Below are 26449 nucleotides of genomic sequence, written 5' to 3'. Positions count from 1 at the left end.
TAAGTCTACTCAGACTTATCTACACAGTACACAAAACTTGATATGAGCCAACGTACAACCTCTTCCTCCAAGGCCTCAGTCTTCCTCCCCCAGGATGTGTCTTTCCCAACTACCTTGACTTCCTCAATTACCCTGCGATATCATGTCTCATTACTTTTTGCATAAACCAATCCTCCCACCTAGAAAATATGTATCCATCTTAATTTTCTGAAGAAACTAAGACATTTAGACATGTGCACACACATGCACGCACACACATGCACACACATACACAAAGACTCACTCAGTTGTGCCTTCGCGGTACCACAAAGAGCCTAAAACCAGGGCTAACCCTCAAATGCGCTTTCACAAATGACCTTCAGGAAATAAAATAACCTTCTGAAATTATAATTAAAATTTTGTTTATACGTGCCTTTGCACGTGTTTTTCAAAAAAGCATTTGTAGCTTTGATCACATTCCCATAAAGGACTGTGATCCAAAATAAGCAAGAATTATTGTTGTAGTTCTGGGTGCAAATCACCACTATCTGGCAATACTGTTTGCAGGGATCGCGTGTCCCCAGCCTCTGAAGTGTACGAAGTGCTCACAAGGTATCCGACGAATGATTAACTGCGTTTGCAGGAGAGCATTCTCAGGATGCTGAAAATTGTGGTCAGTATCACACGAGGAAAAGCGACATTCGTGAAGCAGGAAAGCCCATCCTTGTCCAGCTGCTATGAGCAAAAGCTTGGTTGGGGGAGTTTATAATTTGCTAATAATTAGTGCTTTTCTATATACAAAGTTAATTATAGCATAATAAAATACTATAGCATTTGTTCTTAATTCTCCTCTGATCTGCATTCTGTTGTTTATTCCCATTTGTTCTGATAAGGTCCATTGTCTCTAATGTTGCTTCATAAAGGGTAAGAAATGAATCAATGGTATTTAGCTTTCTAACCATCTGGTTTGGCAAACATCCCAAAATTAATGTTTAAATCTGGGTGCAGTTCGTGTGTTTGGTCTTGTGTTGGGGAATAATTCCGGAAAGAGGAAATGAGGGGTAGGAATTGCCCTCTAACCTCACTGAGAAATGTGATCTTTTTGTAGATAGTGCTCTGGGAACAGCGTAGGTTTTCAAGACACGGTATGAGGTCGATTCTATGACAAAGGCCACGACTGGTCAGTTTGAAAGCTCCCACTTAGGACACTTCCTTCCGGGTTTAAGAGAAGGAGTTAGCAAACTTTTTCCACTACGTGGCTGGATAGTGAACACCTTGAGCTTTGCCGACTCTTCAGTTTCTGTTGCAATCGTTCTGCTCTGCTGTTGCTGCAAAACAGCCATAGACAAGATGCAGAGAAATGGACGTGGTTGTTTTCCAATGAAATTTCTTTAGACAAAGAGGTTACTCTTTAAGTCAGATTACTGAGATAAGTTCACAAAAGACCATGCAATTTCCTCTTGATTCCCCTGGGATGCTCCCTCTGAAGAAGCCCGCCTAAGGTAAGCATCATAGTTAACTCAGCCTTCTAGAACCTCCGTATTCTGACAGTCGACTGGTTTTCCCGTGTTGTCCTGCTCTACCCCTTCCTTGTATGGTTCGCTCCTGCACTTAGCTTCTGTGCCAGTGACACGGGCGGAAATGACATGACAGCGGCTGCCTGGTGGTTGGTGTAACTGAACAGGGAGAGGAACGAAAATACAGAATGATTCTGAGATTCCAAAGTTTGATGAAGAAGAGGTAGTACCTTCCATAGAAAGGCTGAGGTCATAGGAGGGAATTTACTTGAAAGAAACCATGACTCTCTCTAGCATAAATCCATTGCTATCATGAAAATCCCCCCTTGTGTACACCTTCCGTCCCCTTGCATGTCTCCCATTTTAGTATACTGGGTGGACAAAACCCCATCCTGGTTAAGTTCAACTCTCTGATGGCTCCGCTCCCCCACCCAGCTGGAAAGGCTGGGAAAAGCATAAGCTTTAAGAGTGTGTGTGTGTGTGTGTGTGTGTGTGTGTGTGTGTGCACCTGCTAACCAGCCCCCAACGCTGCTCAGAAACCACATCCATTCGCCTAATCTGTTCACTCCCCGACACCTAGACCACCACTTAGCATCTACTTCTCTACCCTCGTATGCCCAACACCTCCCTCGAACCTTCACTTCAGCTGTTGACCTTGCTTCCTACTTAACAGGGAAAGAGAAACCACATGCAAAATCAACCCCTGCAGCGTGCATCACCCGGCCACTCTCTGCCTTCTTGCACACGCAGTCTTGCAAGCTTCCCATCTGCCCGCCATCTTGCACAAACTTGCTTCTCTCTAAGTTCCCTTGTCCTCTGGGTCACGTGATTGCTTGCCTAGTCAAGACCAGAACTTCTTCATTTCTTTCTCTTCTCCAATTTCCCCTCTCCACCAAAGTTTCTAACAGCTTACATGCACGTCATCTCTCCGACAGTAACAAAAGAATCCTCCTCTTGACCTCACAGACCCCCCCCCCACCCCAGCTCCAAGTCCACTCTGGTCTCCCTTTTAGAAACAGTTTGCATTCACAGTATTCATGGTTCTTAAGTGTCCTCTTTCTTTCTCGGGCTCTCTCTGATTTTTGCCCCCATCACTGCACTGAAACAGTTCTGTGGTGTCCTCAGTGACCTCGGCATTGCTAAATCCCATGCTTAACTCTCAATCCTCACCCACACCCCCCTTCAGGGTTTGACACGGTTCAAACTCTTTCTCCATCTGGCTGCCGAGATTTCACACTCCCCCCAGTTGCCCTGGACCTCAGTGTCCATGCCTTCCCTGGCTCCTTTGCAAGTTTCTCATTAGTTCCCCAACAGCTGCACGTTAGAGTGACCCAGAGCTCAGCCCTCAGGCCTCCTCTCGTTTCTCCCTGCGCACACCACACACACCACGAAACTGAGCCAGCTCTGGGACTCTCACTTCCCTCTGTGTGACGATGACTCCCGAGTTTATGACTCTCTCCATGCCCCTCCTACACTGCCGACATGGTTGCCCACCCCCTGCCCAATTCATATTTCCATGGGGTTGTATTAGAGCCAAACGTATTAGACCCAAACCTGACCCCCTCCCCAAATCTCAACAGTCAAAGTCTTCTTAACCTCAGGTAAGAGCAATGTTTTCCCTCCTGTCTTTCAGTTCAAACTTTGAAATGACCCTTCACTTCTCTCATATCTCGCCTATCAGCAAATTCTTTTGCTTCTACTTCCTGAATACATCCAAAACCTTACCTCACCTCCCGCACCTATTGCTTCCACCTTTTACAAAGCTATTGTCTCTTGACTGGATTATTACACTAGTTTCCTAACACACGTCTCTGCTTCCACACGTGCCCACACACTCTGCAGTCTCGTCTCAACACCGGCCACATCACGTCGGTCCTGCTCCCAAAACTGTCCGTTCCGTTCCCGGCTCATCAGAGGGCACATGGTCGTCTTCGGAGAGGCCCAGGAAGCTCTCTGCATCCTGGTAACCCTCCTTTCCCCTCTTCTCCTGTTTTTCCACCTCCTTGGCTTCCGCCCAAGAACACTGGCTTCTTTGGTCCCAGGGAACATTCCAGCCACGCTGCTGGCTTTAGAGCTCCTGCTCTCCGTTTCCTGTGTCCAGGAGGCTCACTCTCCCACTCTGTTCAGGCCTTTGTTGCGATACTCTCCTCCCCAGGAGGTCTTCATTGACCACCTTATTAAAAATTGCAGGGGCGTGTGGGTGACTCCGACGGTGAAGTGTCTGCCTATGGCTCAGGTCATGATCCTGGGATCGAGGCCCATGTCAAGCTCCCTGCTCAGTGGGGAGCCTGCTTCTCCCTCTGCCTGCTGTTCCCCTAGCTTGGGCTCTTTCTCTGACAAAGAAATAAAATCTTAAAAAAAAATTGCAACCACCCTTGGCATCCCTTTCCTGCTTCCTTGTTTCATTTGTCCCACAGCACGAGCACCAGCTGACTGAATATCAGCCTCCCCTCCGCGGAGGCCCGATGTCACGGTGCAGCCGAGGCGAGCCTGTCCTGCTACAGCTGTACCGCACCCGCACCTGCGTCCATGGCTGGAGTAAAAGCGGCCCAAGAAGCCGTGAGGCACTCGATACAGATGCCATTGGACGTAATCACACGGAAGAATCAGTCTATGTTTTCTAATCCGACTATTTGAAACCCTGTCTCCCATCCCTTTCTTTTTTTAATCTAAAAATAGCTATTAATGATCATCGATTTCATGACAAATAATTTGGCGTATTTGATGCTTACAAAATACAATTTTCAGGGATCAATTCACTTCAAGTAATTAAACTACTTATTTTATCATTTTATTATTTTTTCCTGTAGGACATCTTTTTTTAAATACATTTAGTTAGCCACTAAATAATACATGATTGGTTCTTGATGCAGTGTTCGGTGATCCATTAGTTAAGTATAACACTCAGTGCTCATCACAGCACGTGCCCTCAACATTCATCGCCTTGTCATGCCTTTCTTTAAAATGACTGTATGGAAAGAGATCTGGAAACAGACTTCCATTTCTCTATCTGCTTGATTCTTCAACCAGCACACGGATCATCTGTTCACTCTTTCGTTTTTCAATAATTAAAAAAGATGTTACGCTTCCCCTACTGTACCTTCAGTACACAAGTGAAAACTTTGGTTGTCTTTACTGATGTTTCTCTATGTCCCAATGCACCAGTTTGTTATTCCTCTGGAAAGGTGACCCTTCTGTGAAGGAGCAGAGACACAGAACTTTGGTAGTATACTTCGTTATGCTTTTCTTGGAGTGTCTTATAAAGAGAATTTTGGGGCCACCTGAGTGGCTCAGTGGAGTAAGCCTCTGCCTTCAGCTCAGGTCATGATCCCAGGGTCCCGCCTCAGGCTCTCTGCTCAGCCGGGAGCTTGCTTCCCCCATCTCTCTCTGCCTGTCTGTTTGCCTATTGTGATCTCTGGCAAATAAATAAATAAAATCTTTTTAAAAATATATTAAAAAAATAGATTTTTTTCATTCGTATTTTAACAACTTGGTATAACTAAGTATGAAAGATACATCGCTCAATATGTGCATTTGAATGTTTATATGTTTTCAAAAATAAAGGGAAAATACATAATATTTGGGGATAAAATATGAAAATCATTTTCACAAGTTACAGATGTCCTGATAACCCATAAGTGGTGAAACTATATAAGGTCAACTCTAATGAGTAAAAACATTTTTGATTTCACACTTCCCACATCTTTTCCTCTGTTTATAAGAATTACTTATGATGTTTAAAGATTTTAAGAAATTTTTAAATGGTTATTTATTTAACTATCAGAACCTAATAAATATCTCTTTAAGCTGTTTGTTATTACTATGCTTTCCTTTGACAAAAAAGAGACTTTGAAATCTTTTACATCGACAGCTGAAAGACATTACTTATAACCCAGAGTGCTCATCATAAATTTTGTTATTTTGTTTTCTAATCACTATAAATAAATCTACCTTATATATTTTCCATGTGGCAGGGATTTTTGTGTGTGGGTTTAATGATATAACTTGTCTCAGAACAAAAAAAATATTTTCAGAAATATATTCACTTTTTGAAGCCATTTCAGGGACAGAGTTCAACAGTAGAAGTATAAGAATTAAGAAAAAATATGTTTCCTTAGCTTTCAGAATTCCAAAAGTCACTAGGAAAGTTCAAATCCTAAGCTCATGGCTCTCAAATTAACTATGTGCCCATTTACCCACACCACTCTGCCTTCCATGTCAATGTGGGAAAGACAGGGAGAGACCAGATAATCCATCCACTGGAGCCTGGTACAAAGCAAGGCATGTGACTCTGGCCTGACTACTCGAGATATCAGCCCAATGTCATGAGCACCAGTTCAGGTATATAAATGCCCCTACCATCCTTAGATTTTTTCATGCAGAGGCTTATGGGAACTTTGTCACTCCTGTGGGGGTCCCTGAATGGGATGATATGAACTCAGAGCTATGTATAAATATATCATACACCACAAGGGAAAAGTTTATAAAGGGCAGGAGAGAATGAGACCAAGGCAGATGTGAAATAATAAGAAATATAAATAGTTCTTTCCTCAGTGGTGCTGTTTCTGTCTCCGTTACAGCCCCTTTCCTAACGGGAGAAGATGGAAACATAGCAGATAAAGTGATAATTTGGAAAAAGGAGAAACCTAAATTCCCTCCAGACAATACACACCAGATGAAAAACCCTCATTGAAATGCATAGAAGAGGGGCACCTGGGTGGCTCAGTTGGGTAAGCATCCAGCTCCTGATTCCGGCTCAGGTCATGATCTCAGGGTTTTGAGATCAAGCACAGAGTTGGGCTCCATGCTGAGCGTGGAGCCTGCTTAAGTTTCTCTTCTGGGGTACCTGAGTGGCTCAGTTGGTTAAGTGGCTGCCTTTGGCTCAAGTCCGGATCTCAGGGTCCTGATATCAAGCCCCACATCAGGCTCCCTGCTCAGTGGGGAGTCTTCTCTCTCTCTCCAGGAAATAAATAAAATCTTAAATAAAAAAAGGTTCTCTCTCTTCCTCTCCCTCTGCCCCCAACCCCATTCACACATACTCTCTCTCTCAAAATAAAGAAAAAAATCAACCCCCTGATTCTGATTTCAAGACTCACAGAGGTTCTGAAGTGAAATCATAGAGGCTCACATTATTATAAACAGAAGAACTTGCAGTCACTCAAACACTGATGACAGAGAATATCACCATTAACTGTGCGGAGCAGAAAATAGGAGTGAAATAATGGGGAAAGATGCTTTACGTCAGTCATGCATTTAGAGCGCTCACCCCATCGGGACCATCCGAAAGCCAAACCCAGGGGAACATTTCTGACTTTCCACACATCGTGATTTCTATCCCATGGCTCGCATGATCCTTCTCTCTGAAACTTGGTTTCTGTCCGAGTGTCTACAGAAAGCCTCATTCGAGTGAAATACACTTTTGCAGCCGTTGACGTGATCTCCGGTGCTGGGGTCACCAGTGACTTGAAGGAGGAGAAGCTAGGTGATGCGTGGACAAGGAGAGAGCAGTGAGCATGTAGCTGCCCCAGCGCCGTTGCTCTGTTCACAGTGAGGACTGAGCCGTTCTAATCCCCTCGGATTTTTTATCTACCAAAACAGCTTGGGCCCATCAGCAAATTGCAGCGGCATATGGTCCAGGTTTACAAGTGATCTGGCACATGATTAAGGCAAGGGGGATGTCATCCTTCAGCAAATACTGAAAATAGAGTAGGAGAAATTGGTGGGGTTTTAAAAAGTCAAACTGATAAAATTAAAATTATTAAATACTTCCAAAAATCAACACTTTTTGGAATTTGTCAAATTAAAATTTTCTTTAGTTGGAGGAAGTTACCATGGGGAGAGAGGACACCATGCCCAAACTGTTTAGAATGAGTAGTTCTCTTTCTCCGCTGTGGAATCAGTGGTGTCGATGCTGATCTTCAGGATCTCACTGGGCTGTACACCAGGTACGCTTTCACTGCTGCCTGAGTTTCTGCTCGCGGCAATCAGCTCACTGTGGTACTCAACAGCTATCCCAGGGTCCTGGGGATGAGGGAGACAAGTCCAAAGAGAGGTACAACAGGTATACCTGTCTTCAGGTATAATGATAGGGAGTATCGAATACGATGTCCTCCGTGGTCCTCAAACTAGAGGAAGTCTCTAGCTATGGCAGTGAGCCTCAGCCTTAGGTACCCACTGGATTCACCTGGGGAGTGTTTTAAAAATAGCAGTGTGAATAATCTTTCCTAGAGATGCAGATTTCACTGGGTTTCCGTGACGCTTGGGCATTGGTGATTTTAAAAAGTTGTGTTAGTGACTTCTCTGTTCAGCCAGAGCTTTGATCCTTTGAATGAGAACAACTCCCTAGTGTGCCCAGCCATACACAGAGCTAGAGGACAGATACCAAACATATCTTTCTGGGAAATTCATGTTACTCAAAGATTTGGTGAGGAAAAACGAGCATTATTTTCCCTTCCTCTTAAAAGGTCATTGTAAGTATAAGACATTATGGAGCTCCCGAGTGGCTCAGTCAGTTAGGCGGCCAACTCTTTTTTTTTTTTTTTTAATAAAGCTATTTTTTTTAATACTTCATTTATTTATTTGACAGAGAGAGAGATCACAAGCAGGCAGAGAGGCAGGCAGGGAGAGAGGGGGAAGCAGGCTCCCCGCTGAGCATAGAGCCCGATGCGGGGCTCGATCCCAGGACCCTGAGATCATGACCTGAGCCGAAGACAGAGGCCTAAACCACTGAGCCACCCAGGCACCCAGGTGGCCAACTCTTGATTTCAGCTCAGGTCATGATCTCAGGGTCTTGGGATCAAGCCCCACATCAGGCTCCACACTCAGCCGGGGGGTCTGCTTGAGAGTCTCTCCCTCTGCCTCTGCCCCTCCTCCTGTTCTCTCTCTCTCCGTCAAATAAATAAATAAACCTTTAAAGTAAAAGACATTTTACGTTTAGTAAGTCGAAGACAGCTATCAATACACAGTAAAGTATAAAATTCACATGAGCTTTTCAGGTAAAACTGGGCCCCAATACCCTCAGATGAGTGTGCTTCGTCATTCCTCTCTCCCTTCCTTTATGAGACATTTTTGAAGAAATAATATACATAAAATACTATGCCTTCATTAAAACTACTTCAGTGCTTTAAATTTCTCCTATTTTCTTTGCGGACACACAACAGTCTAATAATTACATACCTAAATACTTGTCTAATCATTGATTTGGGAATATATGTATGCGTGGATGTGTGTGTATGAGTTTATCTTTTAATCAGGGAAAAGATTTTAAGAAAAATAAAACTGTAATGCTCAATTGCATCTAGTTCCAAGCAAGGTGAGCACTTACAGGTACAGCTACATAAGCCTGATTTACATTCTAATTCCCTCGCAGATTACTCAGCATTTATGACAGAGAGGATGTTAAGTAGCAAATTGAGCAGCAGAAAGAAAAGAGGTAAAAAATTTTTTATCTCATCCTGCTTAATACTGCAGGCTTCTTTAGACCCATAACATAGTGTGAACATTTTTTTTTCAGGTTTTCTGGTTGTTCCAGGCATTACAGTCTTGCTGTATCAAGTTATTTCTCACTGGATTAAAGCTAGTTAGTATTGCATAAACTCATGACTGCAGAACTCAATCTGTGTACATAAGAGAGTGAGCTTCCCTGAATCTCTACTCTCAACACATGCCAAAGGAGGGACAAGCCAAGTTTAACTTTACTGTTTTTTAGTCTTTGACCTTGAAAACAGTATTAGCATTTGCCTCAGTAGGGTTTCAGCAACTTCCCCTACCTAAGACCTTACATTTCTCTTTAGGATGAATTAATCAAAATTAATTAAAATAATCAAAATTATTTATTGATCCATTCTTACTACAGCTTCCAGGGGAGGAAAAAAATGGAATTTTTTCTTTACTCTCATCGAAGTAATTTTTGCAAAAACTCCTGCTGGATAAGCCAACGAGTGACCCATTGGCCGCTTGATCATCAAAGCAACTTTGTTGTACCATCATGTCCAGACCCCCTGTACCGTGTGGGCTTTCAGGAAGTGTCCTTGTCCAGTAGCACAGACAGACCTAGAAGAGAAGACATGAGAGATTGATTCACAGCCATAGCTCTGCTGACAACAATGTCTCAAGTTTTCATTTAAAATATTCATGTCAAATACGTAAATTCTTTGGAAAACCCCACAGCTTAAATCAAAGATCTGCCAGTGGAGGTTAGACTTGATCTTGAGCTTTGGAGCAAAGTCTTGAAAAGGCTCCCGAGTTTACTCGCAGATGGGGATATGGGAGAGCTAGAGACACTGAGGTGGTTTCCAGCACTGAGAGGAATCAAGTCACCTCCCCACATTGGGAAGATCAGAGTGGATTTTGATGGCTTGCAAGGAAAGTTGTTCCAGTGGGTGGGAGCTATTTTGCAGTCTGGGGATTTTTTTTTTTTAAGATTTTATTTATTTATTTGTCAGAGAAAGAAAGCGTGCGAGAGTGAGCACAGGCAGACAGAGTGGCAGGCAAAGACAGAGAGAGAAGCAGGCTTCCCGCCGAGCATGGAGCCCGATGTGGGACTCGATCCCAGGACGCCGGGATCATGACCTGAGCCGAAGGCAGCTGCTTAACCAACTGAGCCACCCAGGTGTCCCCAGTCTGGGGATTTTTAAGCAAAAGAGTGGAAGGATCAGAACCTGAGGAAACTGTAGGCTGGGCCAGAATCAGTGTAAAAGGCTTGGAAGTGACTTCCCCTGCTTTCCCATGAGTCATGTACATTCTAAGGGTATTAGACTGAGTTTCAGAGATGGAACATGCTACTTGTCCCCAACAAAGATGTTTTCAGGGCTAATAGAGAAGAAATTTGCGTCAATTGGGGGGAAAAAACAAGCCAAGATGCAAGTAACACACAAGATCCCAGTGCAAACCCAGGGAAGTAAGATAGAAGATTAGGTAAGGTAAGTGGGTTTGCTGATACAGATCACACCCAAATTCTCCGTGGGCACATATGACACAGTATAATATTTCCTATTAATTAAGTAACTTAAAATAATTTTGTGTTAAGATTTCTTCTTCGTAACTTCGTAAAAATGTATACTTTTCTGGGAAAAGTGAATACTGTAGATAGTAATTGTCATTGGAGCTCAAGAGTTTACAAAATCAAAGAAAATTCAGGAAAGGTATAAACTAACTGGAAATCACAGCCACACATTCCTGCAGTATTTTGCCTTTTTCCAGGGTGCGAGTAGAGTTGAAACAGGACAGATGTTTGTACCAGTCCCAGAATAAAAAGAGCATCCTTGTAGTTCTGCTCCGTGTGTCCAAGGTTTACCCAAAAATTTTTTGGTCATAGTCACTGGGTAGAAATGTTGCAGTTTTTATTTAAAAACAAGGAAAGGATTCTCTCTTTCTAAGGAGTTAACTAATTCTGAGACTGGTATACTGTTTCTAGGATTTTTAACCACTGATTCTACTTGGAAGCCTGCTTTAAAAAAAAAAAAGGCAAAAACCTCGGAGCTTGAACTACAAATTATTGTCACACCAGATATCATCCCAACAAATAAAATGGTTACAAGTTGCCATTACTGGGTGTGGCCCAGGCGCCAGCTGCTTCCAGAAACTCCGAAGTGTCGTTACTAACATAACCGATATCGATAGATGAGGAAGTTGCGATCTAAAGAAGTTAAATAATTGCCCAAGATTCCCCAGCCAGGATCCCAACTCAGAGCTCTCTGACTTAAGAGCTCGTGCTCTTAACCATTGCTGTTAACCCTCTTTCCCCTCACCCCAGGATGCACTCATTCCTTCCTTTCATACCAAACACTATGATTTCTGCTGTCTTGGAGTTTACAGCCCATGCTCTACACATAGATTTCCAGGGCTAGGAAGAATAGAAGAAGGCAGAAGCTTCAATAAATGCCTCTTATCCTTGCCCACCTCCCAAAATGCAGACTGACCTCTCAGTTATACTTTGTTCTTGGTTAGTGTTAGACCCAGCTGGTCCCTCCCATTCTTTCTCACGACCAGTCCTCTTATCCTTGCAAACCCTTCCTCTCTCCTCTTCACAGAATGTTTCCCAGATCTCGTGTCTGGGTGAAAATCTCTGTCTGATGACACACACCCCTCGAAGGCCACTGCAGGATTACACTGGAAGGCAGCACGTGCAGTTTCAACGCCACTTGGCCATACGGAACCTTCACTTCTCTAAATTCTTGGAAAAAGTATCTGGCTAGATCACCCACATCATCCCCATATTTTTGTTCACATCCGTTGTCTCACTGCTCTTTGGTTTAAGGTTTTCCTCTCTCTGCTCTATGTTGTATCACAGTTTTTAATGATTTCCACATCCACGTGGCTGAATTAGCCAACATCAACTCTGGAACATCGCTCATCTCCACGGCAAACACACACCCATGGACCCACCGTCACCCAGAACGAACACACCTCTGAAACCTTAAAGTTCTACATCCACTCTCTCTACACAGCTTTCTATCCTTCTAGCTATTGTGTTTTTATGATAACATCTTCGTTTCCTAACTCGGTGACCTGATGTTCACAGACATTTCCCCATTCTTTCCTGTCAGTCAGACTCCTCCTGTTCCCGCTTCCCACAGGGACCATGATCCAGAACTTGAATCACTTCTCTGTGCATTCATTTGTTGTACCAATGCCACAATCCTTACTACTTAAAACAGGTGGGGAGCATAAAACACGAAACTGTAGGTCCATGTCTCTGAGAGTTAACAGTGTCCAGCTGGCCCATAATATTGCCTGAAAATTCTGTGGTGCTCCTAATCAGCCTGTCTCTCACTCTCCGGAATAACTACACAGACTTACCTGTTGCTCCTGCTCTCCCTGTTCTGTAATCCTATCCTCCACTTCAGCACTAGGCCTCCTGGCATGATTTACCGAGAGAACAGAGACCATTAAGTGGAAACTTGGCCAAACTCATACTCACCACCCACACATTTGCTATATTGACTTTCTATTTCTTTTTTCTCCTGTCTCTCTAGAAAAAATATTCTACCGTCCTTTTGAAAGCCAATCCTGCCATATCCTCCAGCTCCCATACAACAGTGGTTCAATCATGTATTCTCTCTTTTGGTAAATTCTCTGACTTCTCCCTCTTTGTTGGCACATTCTTTTTTGCATACAGGTTTGCTCAAGCCTTGGCCAGGCAAATGTTTTCTTTTAACCCTCTACCCCCTCTAATTCCCACTCAGTCTCTCCCCTTTAAGTAGAAGCTAGTTCCCAAAAAACTACATTCACAGGTACTTTACTTTCTTATCATTCACTTCACTCTTTTGCTCTTACCATGTAGAGCCGCCACGCTGACTACTTCACTGAAATAATTCTTCCAAATGTAGAATGACCATATTATACTGGTTTGCCTGGAGAACATCTGGTTTATGTTTGTGACCCTATCATAATTATCAGTAACAACCCCTGTATTAGTCAGGACTCTCCAGAGAAACAGAACCAGCAGAATGTGTAGACAGATTGATTAAATAGACAGATAGATGGATGACAGATAGATAAATAGAGATGATATAGATATAGAGATAATTGATACAGGAAGGGATTTATTGTCAGGGTTTATCTCACATGATTATAGGAGCTGAGAAGACCTGTGGTCTACAAGCTGGAAACCCAGGAAAGCTGGCTGTGTAGTTCCACTCCAAGTCCAAAGGCCTGAGAACCAAGGGAACTGATGGTATAAATTCCAGTCTAAGTCTGAAAACCTGAGAATGAGGAGTGTCAGTGGTGTGAATCCCACTCAGAGCTGGAAAGACCAATATTCCCACACAAGTAGTCAGGTGGAGAAACAGTGTAGTCTCCCTCTCTGCTTTTTGTTCTATTCAGACTCAACTGATTGGATGATGCCCACACCCACGGGTGAAGGCAATCTCCTTTATTCGGTCTAATGATTCAAATGTTAATTCCACCTGAAACACCTTCATAGACACATGCAGAAATAATGTTTAGCCAAATATCTGGGCACTGCATGGTCCAGTCAAATTGACCCATAAAACAACCATCATGGTCCCTTTATTCTTCAGACTTATTCTATTTGGGAGGATAATTTGTATCACAACTCTTTCAACTTTTCAGTCCTTAATTTACTTGACTACATTAAAGCAATTACCTTTGTAACCCAGACTCTTTCTTTGAACTGCTCTGACTCTGGTGGACCATTCTCCTATGGTTGTACTCTGACTTCACCAGCTAGTCCTTCTGAGTCATTTTCATAATCTACTCTTTCTCTATCTGCTCCTTAACAGTCAACGTGTCCCTAGATTTATCTTGGCCAACCCTGTTAGCTAATACATCCATACTAATGGTAACAACTACTCTCTCTAGTCAGTAACACCCTATTGTATTGTACAATGTCTATTGTACATGTCTAAGCCCAGATCTCCTCCTGACCTCTAGCTTTTTATGTACAACCACGTATGGGAATTTCCACTTGGATGCCAAAAAACCCAGAACCCACCTCAAAGTGAACCCCTCAGTTTGCTTCCATATCTGCTTCTTTTTGCAGACTATCCTCACTACCTACATGGCAGGACCCATACCCATTGCTCAGAGACTTGAACATCATCTTTGACTCATCATCTTTCCTGACTCCCTTATTTCACATCAAATCTGTCATCACTTTCAGTTAATCCTACTTTTCAAAATATTTCTTAAATTTTGGATATCTGTTTATATCAACTGTGATTACCTTGTTTTGAGACTTCATTAGTTCTCACATTGTTACTGTAACAGGCTTTTTTCTGGTCTCCCAACATCCACTTATAATCACCTTTAACCTACATGCTACACTGCCACAGGTTGATCTTTCTAAATCCTGCAATGGCTTCCCAGTGACTTCAGGCGACACCTTTCATAATCTTATCTAAGTCTACCTGCTTAGTCCTTGCACCATATATACCAATATACTCAACTCAAGTTGCCAATTTGAGCCATCTCTCATGCTTTTGTATATGCTTCTTCCCTTCCCTAGAAGTATCCTCTTAGCCTTCCACTCTTATGTGGCCTCTTACCAGCTCCCTCTGAACGTCTTCTAGGCTCTAGGCTGGCTTAGGCGGCCCTCCTTACCCAGCCTCCTTTGCTTCCCTTCACCACAGAACTCAACATCCGGTAGGGCTAATGGGAAAGTTGCTGTTTGTCTCTACTACTGGACCATGAACTTTGGGACATCTCTGCATCCACTGTGCCAGGTTTAGAGTGGGCACAGAGCGGGCACTCAATTAAGGTTCTAAAGTAAATCATTGAGGGGCGCCTGGGTGGCTCAGTGGGTTGAAGCCTCTGCCTTCGGCTCAGGTCATGATCTCAGGGTCCTGGGATTGAGCCCTACATCGAGCTCTCTGCTCAGCAGGGAGCCTGCTTCCTCCTCTCTGCCTACTTGTGATCTCTGTCTGTCAAATAAATAAAATCTTTAAAAAAATAAATAAAAATAAAATAAAATAAAGTAAATCATTGAATGAGTGATAATCACCAATTAGAATCAATTTCTGCCACAATAGAGTGCATGTGAATAAACATGTTTATCTAGAGATATAGATATAGATACAATTTCTTTCCTTAAAAAGCTTTTAGTTCAACCCCGAGATCTCACAGTCCTGTAGAAGTGCTGAAGTTACTGGCTAAGTTCTGCTCCGTAGTTCAGGACTTCCATATCACACTTGGCTATGTACCACCTGTAGCTTAATTTTTTCTTTGTTATTTATTGCTTGATCATTAAGTTATATCCTACTGTCTGTTGCAGCTATATTAAGGCTGTGTTAGTGTAGTGTTTCTGGCTTCCAGTAATGCAGACCAGCCATTATAGACATTCTTTTCTTGTACAACCACCTGCCTGCTGAGACATGTTTCCTCTTTTCTAATACTATGTTTCTGAAGTACTTTAAGCTAGACACTAACCTAAAGGCTCTTGATATTAGATTATTACTGTTCTTTTACACTCAGAGGATGAGGGATAATTTCTCTTTTTCTTGGCTACTTTGTGAAACAATATATCTTAAATTTTGTTTAAAAGAAAATCAACAAAAGGGAAATGAAATAAGGACCTGTGATTAATATGAGAAAGAAAATCTCCCCTCTTAAGCCATGTTTCCCAACTGGAAAGAATAAATGATTCAGTTACTAAGAAAGGTCTGAATAAACGTCTGATTTTATATAACATTTCATAAAGAAGTATCTCGTGCTTATTACAACAAAAAACAAAAGAAAAATCCATATTGAAACACGACATATTCAAGTTGGAAAATGAAAGAAGCTATCACCTGTGGAAAACCTAGCTCACTTTACTCCTAAGAAAAGTTTTGGGTGGGAGGAAAGTAAAAGATTATTCCACTAAATTTCTGTCGCTAAGTGGTAGAAAGCCTTCCCTGTTCCCCATAGACCAAGAGTCTCCAGAACTCCATCCATCAAGAATTCTGTTGGTGTTTGCCCCTCTTCCTTAATCTTTACCCCACCCATCTGTTTTTCATAGCCTTAAACAATGGTAAAATTTGGGGAAAGGAAAAACTTGATATATGCTGAAGTCAGACTTAAGGCAATGAGAAATGACATAAAGTATCCTTAAAGGTGTGTACAAAGACTGGTAAGCCTGGAATTACTCCTCCAACCTCCCATCTAAGCCAGCAGTCTCATTCAGTCTCTCTCTTTGGGATTCCTCAGAATCAAGGTATGCTTGTGTGTTTTAACTTCAAGGGTTCCTCCTCTTTGTTTTTGGTCTCTTTCTTTTGTAAAGGCCTAAAAAGCACTTAATTAAAATTTTATATAATTTTTTCATAAGTTTATTTTAACTAAGAGGAAAATTTAGATAATCTTCTGTACTTCCAGAAGCAGCTGTACATCTTATCTCTTTAATATAAAGAAAAACCTGATATTGGAAGAGAGACTCTAACATAAAAGAAGAGGACCTGCCCCTCCAAAAAAGACCAGCAGAAAACTCTTTGATTAGTATTCCTACAGAGGTGAGGAGTGAGTTTACAGCCATGTAATAAGGACAGGATAGCATAAATGGAAAACAATCAGGTAATGGGAAAGTGCTTTTGGAACTTAAAAATATGAAAGAAGATATAAAATATAAATAACTGATAAGAATGTTGTAAAATAAAGTTGAGGAATTGACTCAGAAAATAGAGTCAAAAGAAAAAACAAATGGGGAGGGGGGAGGTCAGAAAAGGATTAGTCTGGGAGATCAACATCCAATTTATAAGGGTTTTAGAAAAATAATTCTTAAAAAGAACCAAAGACGAAATTATTGAACACAAAATACAAGTAAGTTTTCCATTTTTTAGATCTCTTTTAAGAACATGTGTTTGTGATTTCAGATTTAAAGATCTCAACAAGAACACTGGGCATGGAAAAAAGAGACAGAGAGAGAAAGAGAGGAAGGAAGGAAGGAATGGAGGGAGGGGGAGAGGGAGGAGGGAGGAAAAGGAAAGAAAAGGTTGCAAAAGCTTTCAGAGAGACAAAAAAAGTCAAGGAATTTACCAAGGAACAGTAATCAGAACAGTATGAGACTTCTTAGCAGCAATGCTAAAATAGGAGATAGTGAAAAAATAACATACAGCCCAGAATCCCACAGCCAAAGTACCAATGACAAAGAAAATAAAATAGAGATACACTCGGATATGCAGTGTTTCAGAACATCAGTCTCTTACGCAACCTTTTGCAGAAAGCTACTGGAGAATGCACTCCAACAGAATTAGGGAATGAATCAAAAATGCAGAAAACATAAGAGCAATGTAAAATCCAAGACAAAAAAGGACAAAATGGTTGTGAAAAAATCCCAGAAGATCTGGCAATTGAAAGGCAAGATTTGAAAAAGAAAACTAAATGTTCCTGGAGAAATATAAAAAACTCAAAGAAAAAAATAGCTTATTTGATGTGTTTGGTCAGTTCTTTCACAGATTTTTATGAGTTAATAATGCATAAAAATTAATTAAAAAGAATTAACTTTAGAAAAGACAAAAAAATGCAAAATTTGTACAAATACAAGAAAGCCACTTTATTATATCAAATGACTCGGCAGTTGATGACATCTACGTAACAACAATGAAGTAAATACTGAATATTGGCTTAACCAAAAGTTGGAAAACAGCCATATTAGAATGATTGAAGAAGGTAACATGTACACCTGAGAGAGGGGTACAGGAGGAATGGTTGTAAATATTTATTGTCTGTAGTAAGAAATCAAACCATAAAGTCTAAAGTTTTTCAACCAAGAAATGATGCGATTATTCTGCTATTTAGGCCAGTGGAGAGGAATTCCAGAAGAAACAGTTACGACATGAATGTTCTTCTTGAGAAGTGGAACTCAGGGATGGAGAACAGGTGTGATCGATGAACACCTGTTTTAATTAAAACCTCTGTATATTGTTGAATTCAAATAAAATTTAAATGCATAGTTTAATGTATCTTATACTGTAAGAAGAAATATAAAAACTAAAAACCCATGAACCTTTGAAGACTTCTGGCCTCTTCATGTGATGGTTGCTCTTGCACCAATGGCATTTCTGTCGGTTCTGCCGGAGGAAAGAAAAGTCTTGCAGTCCTTTACCTGCAACCCCACTTGCTATTCTCCTGGTGGTACTGCCTTAACAGGCTTGACTCTTGGAAAAACAGGTCATTCATTCACCCAGTGATGCACTGTATTGTTCTGGTCACTAATTTGAGCACAGGCAATGCTCTTGATGTACGTTAAGTTTGCAGTTTCAAACACTCACTGTGCCTTTCAACCCTTTTCACTTTAGACTTCGTCAACTCAGAGTTTTCACTGATGGAAGCCCAGATCATTAGCACTGGCTGCCTCAGTCTGAGAGAGCTGTCTTACTCTTACCTAAGGAAGCACATGTTCCTAAGACTACGCTCCACAGGGGAATCCTTGGAATTTACTCTCACTAGCAAGGAGGGCTTCCAGCTAGCAAGTTGTAAAATTCATCAATATGTCTGTCAGTCCCTTCCAATAGCCACACATTACACAAAGAACAATCTACTATGGCCGAGAAGACCCAAACCCATAAGCCAAAAAAAATAAAATGAACAAAATTAAATTAAATAAATAAAATAAAACTCGCTACTACACAAAAATCCTGTGAACACAAGATCAGTTTGACAAGCCTTTGAAATAATCATGCTGTAGTACGTGCAAGAATGTGTGACAAAAATATATCTCACAATATTGCAATGAACTATTTTTAATTTTATCTAAACTCAGGGAGCTCTTGAGAAGTTTTCGCACCTGTGGTAGTTTGCCTCTCTAGAAACATGTCTGGAAAGCAGCATGTCTTGGCTTCTACTTAGATAATTTTCTCTTTGAGTATAGGACCCAACCAGAACAAAAAAATGCTTTAAAAACCTCATGATGAAGTTTGTTCTCAGGAAGTTTCAAAGTGAATCACAACTATATTAGCAGCTTTTAAGAACCTCAGTGAGAGCAAGATAAAAATCTTTTCCAAATATGACCCTGATTATAGTTCCAACAACTGGTCTTATGCCCCCAAACCCATTGTTACCCCTTTAGTCCTTGCAGAGTCTAGACCTAAGCCAGATAGTACATCTCTCCCTAACTATAAATATCAGCTGTCCTTTTGTGGAGGTTGGCTTATGTCAGTCAACCCAAAGTCACAAGGAGACCAAAGTCACCACTTGTTTTCTGAAGCCTGGAACCATCTGGTGAATCTTCAGGAATTTGGGAACTTTCTGTCTCTGCTCAAGGAGACTAGACCACAGTGATCATTCATGGGTGTTCAAAAGGAAAGCAAATCTATGCCCAGAAAATACCAGAGCTCAAATACCTTACTCTTCCCAAAGCAGACTATTCTTATGCCTGAGGACAGGTTCTAAGCTAATTATGTATTTAAAAGATGCAAACAACTTAGCTTGATATAAAAGTGAATTGTTACCCAATTAACCGCCATAGAGGGTTGCTCTCGGGGTCACACAAACTCTCAGTGCTGCTGATATGAATGACATTATAACTATACCATAGCTGAAAGAACACATAGGGCTGTTGAGAATGGTTCATCTCACCAACCAAAAATGGGTGCAAGGACACCTGGGTGGCTCAGTGGGTTATGATCTCAGGGTCTCTGCCTTCAGCTCAGGTCATGATCTCAGGGTCCTGGGATGCAATCCCTCATCAGGCTCCTTGCTCAGTGGGGAGCCTGCTTCTCCCTCTGCCTGCTGGTCCCCCTACCTGTGCACTCTCTCTCTCTCTTTCTCTCTTTCTGACAAATAAGTAAAATCTAAAATAAAAATAAAGAAAGAAAGAAAGATAGAAAGAAAGAAAGAAAGAAAGAAAGAAAGAAAGAAAGAAAGAAAGAAAGGGAGAGAAAGAGAAAGGGAGGAAGGGAGGGAGAGGGGAAGGAAGGAAGAAGTGGGAAAATGTGGAAAAAAGATGAAAGGCAAATGGTGTCCAATCAAATTGATGATGTTTTTCAAGGGACTTTCATAGGAATCAGCAGCTAGAAGAAAATTCTCAAACCGAATATTAACTTTCCATGACTCATGGCAAAAGAAATTGGGAGCACAGCAAGCCAAGAAGCTGAACGTTTTCTCACAAGATATCAAGAAAAACAGGACTGAGCACTTGACTTTTAACCATATTTTTGTACTGGTTTATATTTTTTGAGTTTGAGATGGCAAGGTAATTCATTCAAAAGGAATAAATTATTCTTAGAAAATATTTCAAAGGTGATGTTATGTCATAAGGCACTTTGACAACTGAAGCCCCCACATAAAAATGACAACAAGAAAAGAATATCAGGTCTCTAATAAATCATGTCATAATGAGTTCACAAGCTTTTCTAGCTATTTCTGTACCCTTGGCTAGTACATATTTACCGAACGAATGAGTGAATAGAAAAGTCTATTATGGTGTCTATAGTGATGAGTAGCATTAATACCCTCCTGTCTTCATTTCAGCATTTCAGTTCTGGGAGGTTGCATTCAGCCTAGATGGCAGAGAGCAGTCTTAGCCAAGTCAGACCAGGGGCAATTCTAAGCGCATTCTCACCCTGCTCACCTCTGAAGAAGAGAGCACCTAAGGTGAAAGGAAATTCAAGATGATGACTAATCTTCCAAAACCTAGAAGAGATTTCTCATCCTGATTTATAAATTCACTGGCACCTGTGACTAACAGTTTGCTCTAAAGCAAAATTCAGCATAAGGCAGGTCCATCTTGAACTCTATCCAAAGGGGTTTAATTACTGAATCACACACAAAAAATCCTGTTATAAAATGGATTTACCCAAAAGGCAGCCAGATGGCCTCCTTCCAATGCATTAGTGAGGATAAAAAGAATGACAAACATGTTGTCTCCCCCATAAGATGTTTGTTGTGCTGCTTTAGAGGAGTCAAAACCCAGGTAGTAAGAAGAAGTTGATGCCTGAGCAAGGAGAAGAAACCAGCCTTACGATATCCTGCAGCGGTAACGGAACAGGATCCTTTGACTGGGGACTCAGTGGGTATTGGGGAAAGACCATTCTTCCAGACCAAGATCACTGTTTCCAGATAATGTGGGTGCTACTTGCCTCCATAAGCAACTGTATCTTAGGAACAGAAATTTTAATTGACTGAAACCCACTGTGCGAATCTTGGAATGGAAATTGGGTTCTCCACCTCCGCAGCACCTTTATTTTGGGCTATGAAGCTTTAGAAGGACAGCAGGGAGTATAAAGTGGCTATTGGTTGTCTCCTGTGTTATTCATTTATGTAAAAAAAAAAAAGGAAGAAGAAAGAGGAAAAAAAGACATTCCTGGTTATGAGGAAGTTACACAGAAGATAAGCGCATTGCTAGAGGAACGTGTGCCTGTTGGCTTGTGAAATAAATGGATCTTTCATAAGTTTTGAGATGAAAGGAGGAGCAGTTGTCATCTGTTATCTCTGAGAAGAATGTCACCCATGAGAATGGCACCAGCCTTCTGTACCGTCAAGCTTTATCCAACTCCATGCAACAATCGCTCTGAGAGAGGACCCCCTGCTTTATTTATCTTTGTTGCACCTGAGTCAACAGAGTACCTAGCACTAAGTAGGCTCTCAATAAATATTTGTGGGATGGGAAAACAGATGAACAAAGGAAAGAGTGAATCCATCCTATTTACACTTCTGTATTTTTAAGAAACACAAAAATATATAGGCATAGCATATTGCAGTATAGAAAAATAAATGTTTCTGTAGGAAAAGATCTTAAAAATCAACAGGTTCAATGGTTTTATTTTAAAGATAAGGAAAGTAAGACTTAGGGAAATTTAACATTTTGTGTTGACTAGAAGAAGAGTAATGAGGTCTCAAGGTTTTGAAAAACACATGTACAGCGTGTGTGAATGCCACACGGCTTCATTCGTGTCCACACTGTCCGGTTGTCTAATGACCCCCACCACCCTTCTGGAGTCCCTTCTTGCCTATTTGCCAAAAGAATGCAAACTCTTTTAAAATTAGCTTCAGTGAAACCTAAGTAGGTAAGTCATATGCTGAAACGATTTCCAAAGAGACATGAGAACTTCCTTCTCTACGGCTCTCTGAGGACCTGTCACACTGCAGTCAATGAGCCACCTTTTTTGGACTGGCCAGGTTAGATGGGAGGAAGAACCAAATGTAGAGGCTTTCTAAGTAGATTGAGTCGTAATGTTAAGAAGTCACCAGGCAATGAAATGTAAGATGCCAAGTCCGTACAACAATCACCACAGGCCAAGCAGACACTGACCTCTTCCCGGTGCACACAGGAGAAAGCAGAGGCAGCCTCCCATTCGCAAATGCTTGGGCTCCACGTGCACAGAACCAGCCTGACAAGACTGGGAACAAGTGTAATGCCATATAAGGAGCCTTCACCCCCAACTGTCTTCCTAAATTGCTTATTCCTCAGATGCCTGAAATCTCGGTTTGTGGATTAGCACCTAGCTAAACACAAATAGCCCTGGAAGGAATTCTGTGTTAAAAGTGTGTCTTTTAGGGGGTGCCTGGGTGTCTCTGTTGGTTAAGTGTCTGCCTTCAGCTCAGGTCATGATTCCACGGTCCTGGGATCAAGCCCTGAGGCGGGTCCCTGCTCAGAGGAGAGTCTACGTCTCCCTCTATGCTCTCTTTCTCTCTCTCTGTGTGTCAAATAAAAAAATAAAAATCTTTTTTAAAAAAGTGTCTTTTATGTAGAAAGACTCACAACTCTGCAGGGTGTAGATAAGGTTCTAATTCAGGTGTCATCAACACTTCCTAGCCATGCAAACGTGGGCAAGTTAATCGTTAGTGTTTTGTTTCTTTAATTATTAAATATTTGATGTTCCATCGTTCAAAGTCATTACAAGAATTATATTAAATATTTTATGCAAAAGCACATTGGCGTTTGAGGAAGAGGGAGAATGGAGCAAGGAGGAGCCGACGGTGCTTTCCCTTGTGCAGAGTTCATCGTATTATCCAGCATTTTCCTTAAAAAGCTGAAAATCTTTTAATCTGATGTCTGGCCTTCTTATTTTAATTTGTCTCGTTTTGACTTTGAACTTAAAGCTAGTATTCAACCACCATCCTTATGCATGTACTTAAAATTAGCAAGCAAACACATAAAAAATGCACATCCGCACCCTTCCCAAACTGACTACAGCTGAACGGCCCTTCCCTTAGTAATAAGGCTGAACAGCTGAGGCTTGCCCCATGCCCTGGAGGTTAGCACTCTCAGGCTTCCACAGAACAACAACATAAATGAGTTCCAAAATGGAAAATTCTCCACCCCTCTAGCAGAGCTCAAACTCGGGACCTGACAAAGTCAGCAGATGCCACTAATGAGAGAACTCAGATCTCGTCACAAGTTTTAATCTACCTTCTTCTTAAGATCAGAGTCTCCTGGTAGTCACTGGAGCATCTGTTTGTGCTTAAAAGGTGGGAAGAGAAGTCAGAGGCTCCCGCCATTGAGCCTGGCTCATGGCCCAGGTCGAGTGAAATACCATCGCCAAGTCGGTCCAGCCCTCCATGTCTGCGCCCAACATGGGCTCCCGAATGAGTCCGATTCGATGATAAACTTTACTCCTGATTCCTTTCCACACTCCAGTCAGACGCTTCCTTGCATTTCCCTCCTATTACTCATCGTATGTTACTAGGACATTTATTTTTTATTTTATGTATTTTACACACAGTAGAAGGTGCAGAGCATGTGTGTGGGGTTGGACGACTTCTGACAAACGGCACACTTATGGAAGCATCAACCTTTCAGGACGGAGGTTTCTCTTACTTCCTGAAAGTTTCTTCCTTTCCAGTCAACCATCCTCACCCCTCCCTGTAACCAGCCTCACCCCTCGCTGGAACTTTAGTCTACAGTTTTTATCACTATAAATTATTACTGCTTGCACTTGAACTTCATACAAACACAATCACACTGCATGTAGCCTTTCATGCTATTTTCTTCTGCTCGGTATGATATTTTTGTGATTTATCCATGATGTTGACTGTATCGGCATTTTTGCTACTATTTTCCATCAAATGAATATAACACACGTTGGGATCTATTTTTACATCGATGGACACTTGATCGTTTCTAGTTACTGGCTGTTATGAAGACACTACAGGCATGAATGTACAAGTATTTGTGGAATATGTGTTTTAATCTACCTTGGGTAAGCACAACGGAGTAGAATTGCTAGGTTATAGGGTAGGTGCCTATTGAACTGTATCAGGATCTACTAAACTGGTTGTACCATTTTACAGTCCACTGGAAATGTGAGAGTTGTCTTGCTCTGTATCACCACCAGCATTGGGTGTTGCCTACATTTTGTTTTAGTCGTTCTAGTGAGTGCAGGTGCATTTCCCCAATGACTAATGATGAACATCTTCTCATGTAGTTTTTGACCATTGTTATATTTTTATTGTGTCTGCTTGCCCATATTTTTATGGCTTGTACTTTTGATATTCAGTTGTAAGACCTTTTTTAATATATGGTAGTTACAATTCTTTATCGGATTAACGCATTGTAAATATTTTGAGTATGTCGCTTGCCTTTTTATTTTTTATTTATTTATTTTTTTTCCATTTTATTTATTTTTCTCAGCGTAACAGTATTCATTGTTTTTGCACAACACCCAGTGCTCCATGCAAAACGTGCCCTCCCTATTACCCACCACCTGTTCCCCCAACCTCCCACCCCTGACCCTTCAAAACCCTCAGGTTGTTTTTCAGAGTCCATAGTCTCTTATGGTTCGCCTCCCCTCCCCAATGTCCATAGCCCCCTCCCCCCTCCCAATCCTACCTCCCCCTGCCTTTTTATTTTTAATTGTCTTTACATAAGCAAAAGTTTTTATTAATTTTGATGGTCTAATTTTCAATTATTGTATTGTGTACATTATAGTATATTGTACTTAATTGTAAAGCATATTATATTATATTGCACGTTATATTATAATTGATTGACAGTTAATGCATTATGTTATACATATTTGTCCTTTCTAAGGACTCTGCCTACCCTAAAAGTCATGAAAATTGCTCATGTATTTGCTTCTACAAGCTTTGTACCTTTAGCTTCTACGTTAAAGTCTATGGTCTATCTCCAATTAGTTTTTCTGTATGTTGCAAGGTAGGAGACAGTGTTGTTCCCAAACCCTTGTTGGAAAGACAGCTTTTCTGTGAGTTTATTACTTACCTGGGACTGATCCTTGTGGTCTTAGAGCTCGGCATACTCTCTCTTATACAGGAGCTAGTCAATGTCCACTGGATGAATACATTTTTTAGAAGGTGAAAGAAAGCTGAGTTAGTACTTACAATTTTCCCATTTTTATATGTTTTTCCTTTGCTCTCTAAATAAAATCCAAATTCCTTACCAGGCATGACATGACAGAAGTTTACTTTTCCTTCTAATCCCATTTAACAGTATAACCCTGCTATGGACTCTATTAATACCGAAAGTGTACTGCAAACCAAAACTTATATCCTGAAGATATCTCTCTCTCTCTCTCCCTCACTCTTTCTCATGAATGTGTACCATGGAAAGGCCGTGTGCAAAAACGTAGCTGTTGCCAAGGTGAGAAGAGTTCTCACCAGAACTTGACCCTGCTGGCAGCCTGATCTCGGAACTCCAGCCTCTAAAACTGTGAGAAAGTAAGATTCTGCTGTTTAAGTCCCCCAGTCTGCGAATGTGGTCATGACAGCCGGAGCAGACTAAGACAGCCCTACCCCGTGCATCATGCTCTCTCCACACGAGCCTCCTTCTTGTTCCTCAAGTTCCTCAGATCCCTCTCACCTCAGGACTTGCTGCTCCGTCTCCGAGAATCAGTTTCCAGCTCTTCCCATCCTTTAGGTCTCAGTTCACATCTTATATCCTTAGAGAATGCCGCTCCAGTGACCTAACCTGAAGGAGACTTCCCTCGTTACTCTCTACCTAACCACCCAGCGTGTATCTTTCAGAGCACATTTTCCCATCTGTATTCATTTACTTGCTTGTTTGCTCACTCACTGTCACTCACCACCACTCCCCGCCCACCCGCAGTCGCCCCCCCTGAGCGAGGATCCCCATATTCACCACTTGTTGCTGGTTCACAGCAGGCCTGGCTCACTGCCGGGGTCCAGGTAGTGTTTTTGGAATGTGTAAATAGATGACCAGTTAATGAAGATTCTACGATCTAAGTAAATTCTTAGTTTAATAATTCCGTTTGTTGATAGACTTTATTGATGGTCAACATAATCTTGAAAAGAAAAGGACTAGGATTTTTTTTTTTAAAGAAGCAGATTCAAATCTGCCAGTGGTTTTCATATGGCCTTGTTTTAATCAATGACCCTCTTGGTTACTATATCTCAAAAATAGGTTTAATACTATTTATCTCACCTGCATTAAAGAGTAGTTCTGAAGCAAGTTGGGTTCTGTATTTAATTGTATTTTATATATTAATTGTAAAATACCTTATAAACATGAGGCATTGCTTCCTGTTAGGTACCAGACATGTTAGGGAAGAGTAATAATTTAAAATAATCTCTCTTTGGCATTGAAAACTGCATTGTCCAAT

Source organism: Meles meles, chromosome 2 (assembly GCF_922984935.1).
Source record: "Meles meles chromosome 2, mMelMel3.1 paternal haplotype, whole genome shotgun sequence".
Taxonomy (NCBI): Eukaryota; Metazoa; Chordata; class Mammalia; order Carnivora; family Mustelidae; genus Meles; species Meles meles.
This window is presented reverse-complemented; position numbering follows the sequence as displayed.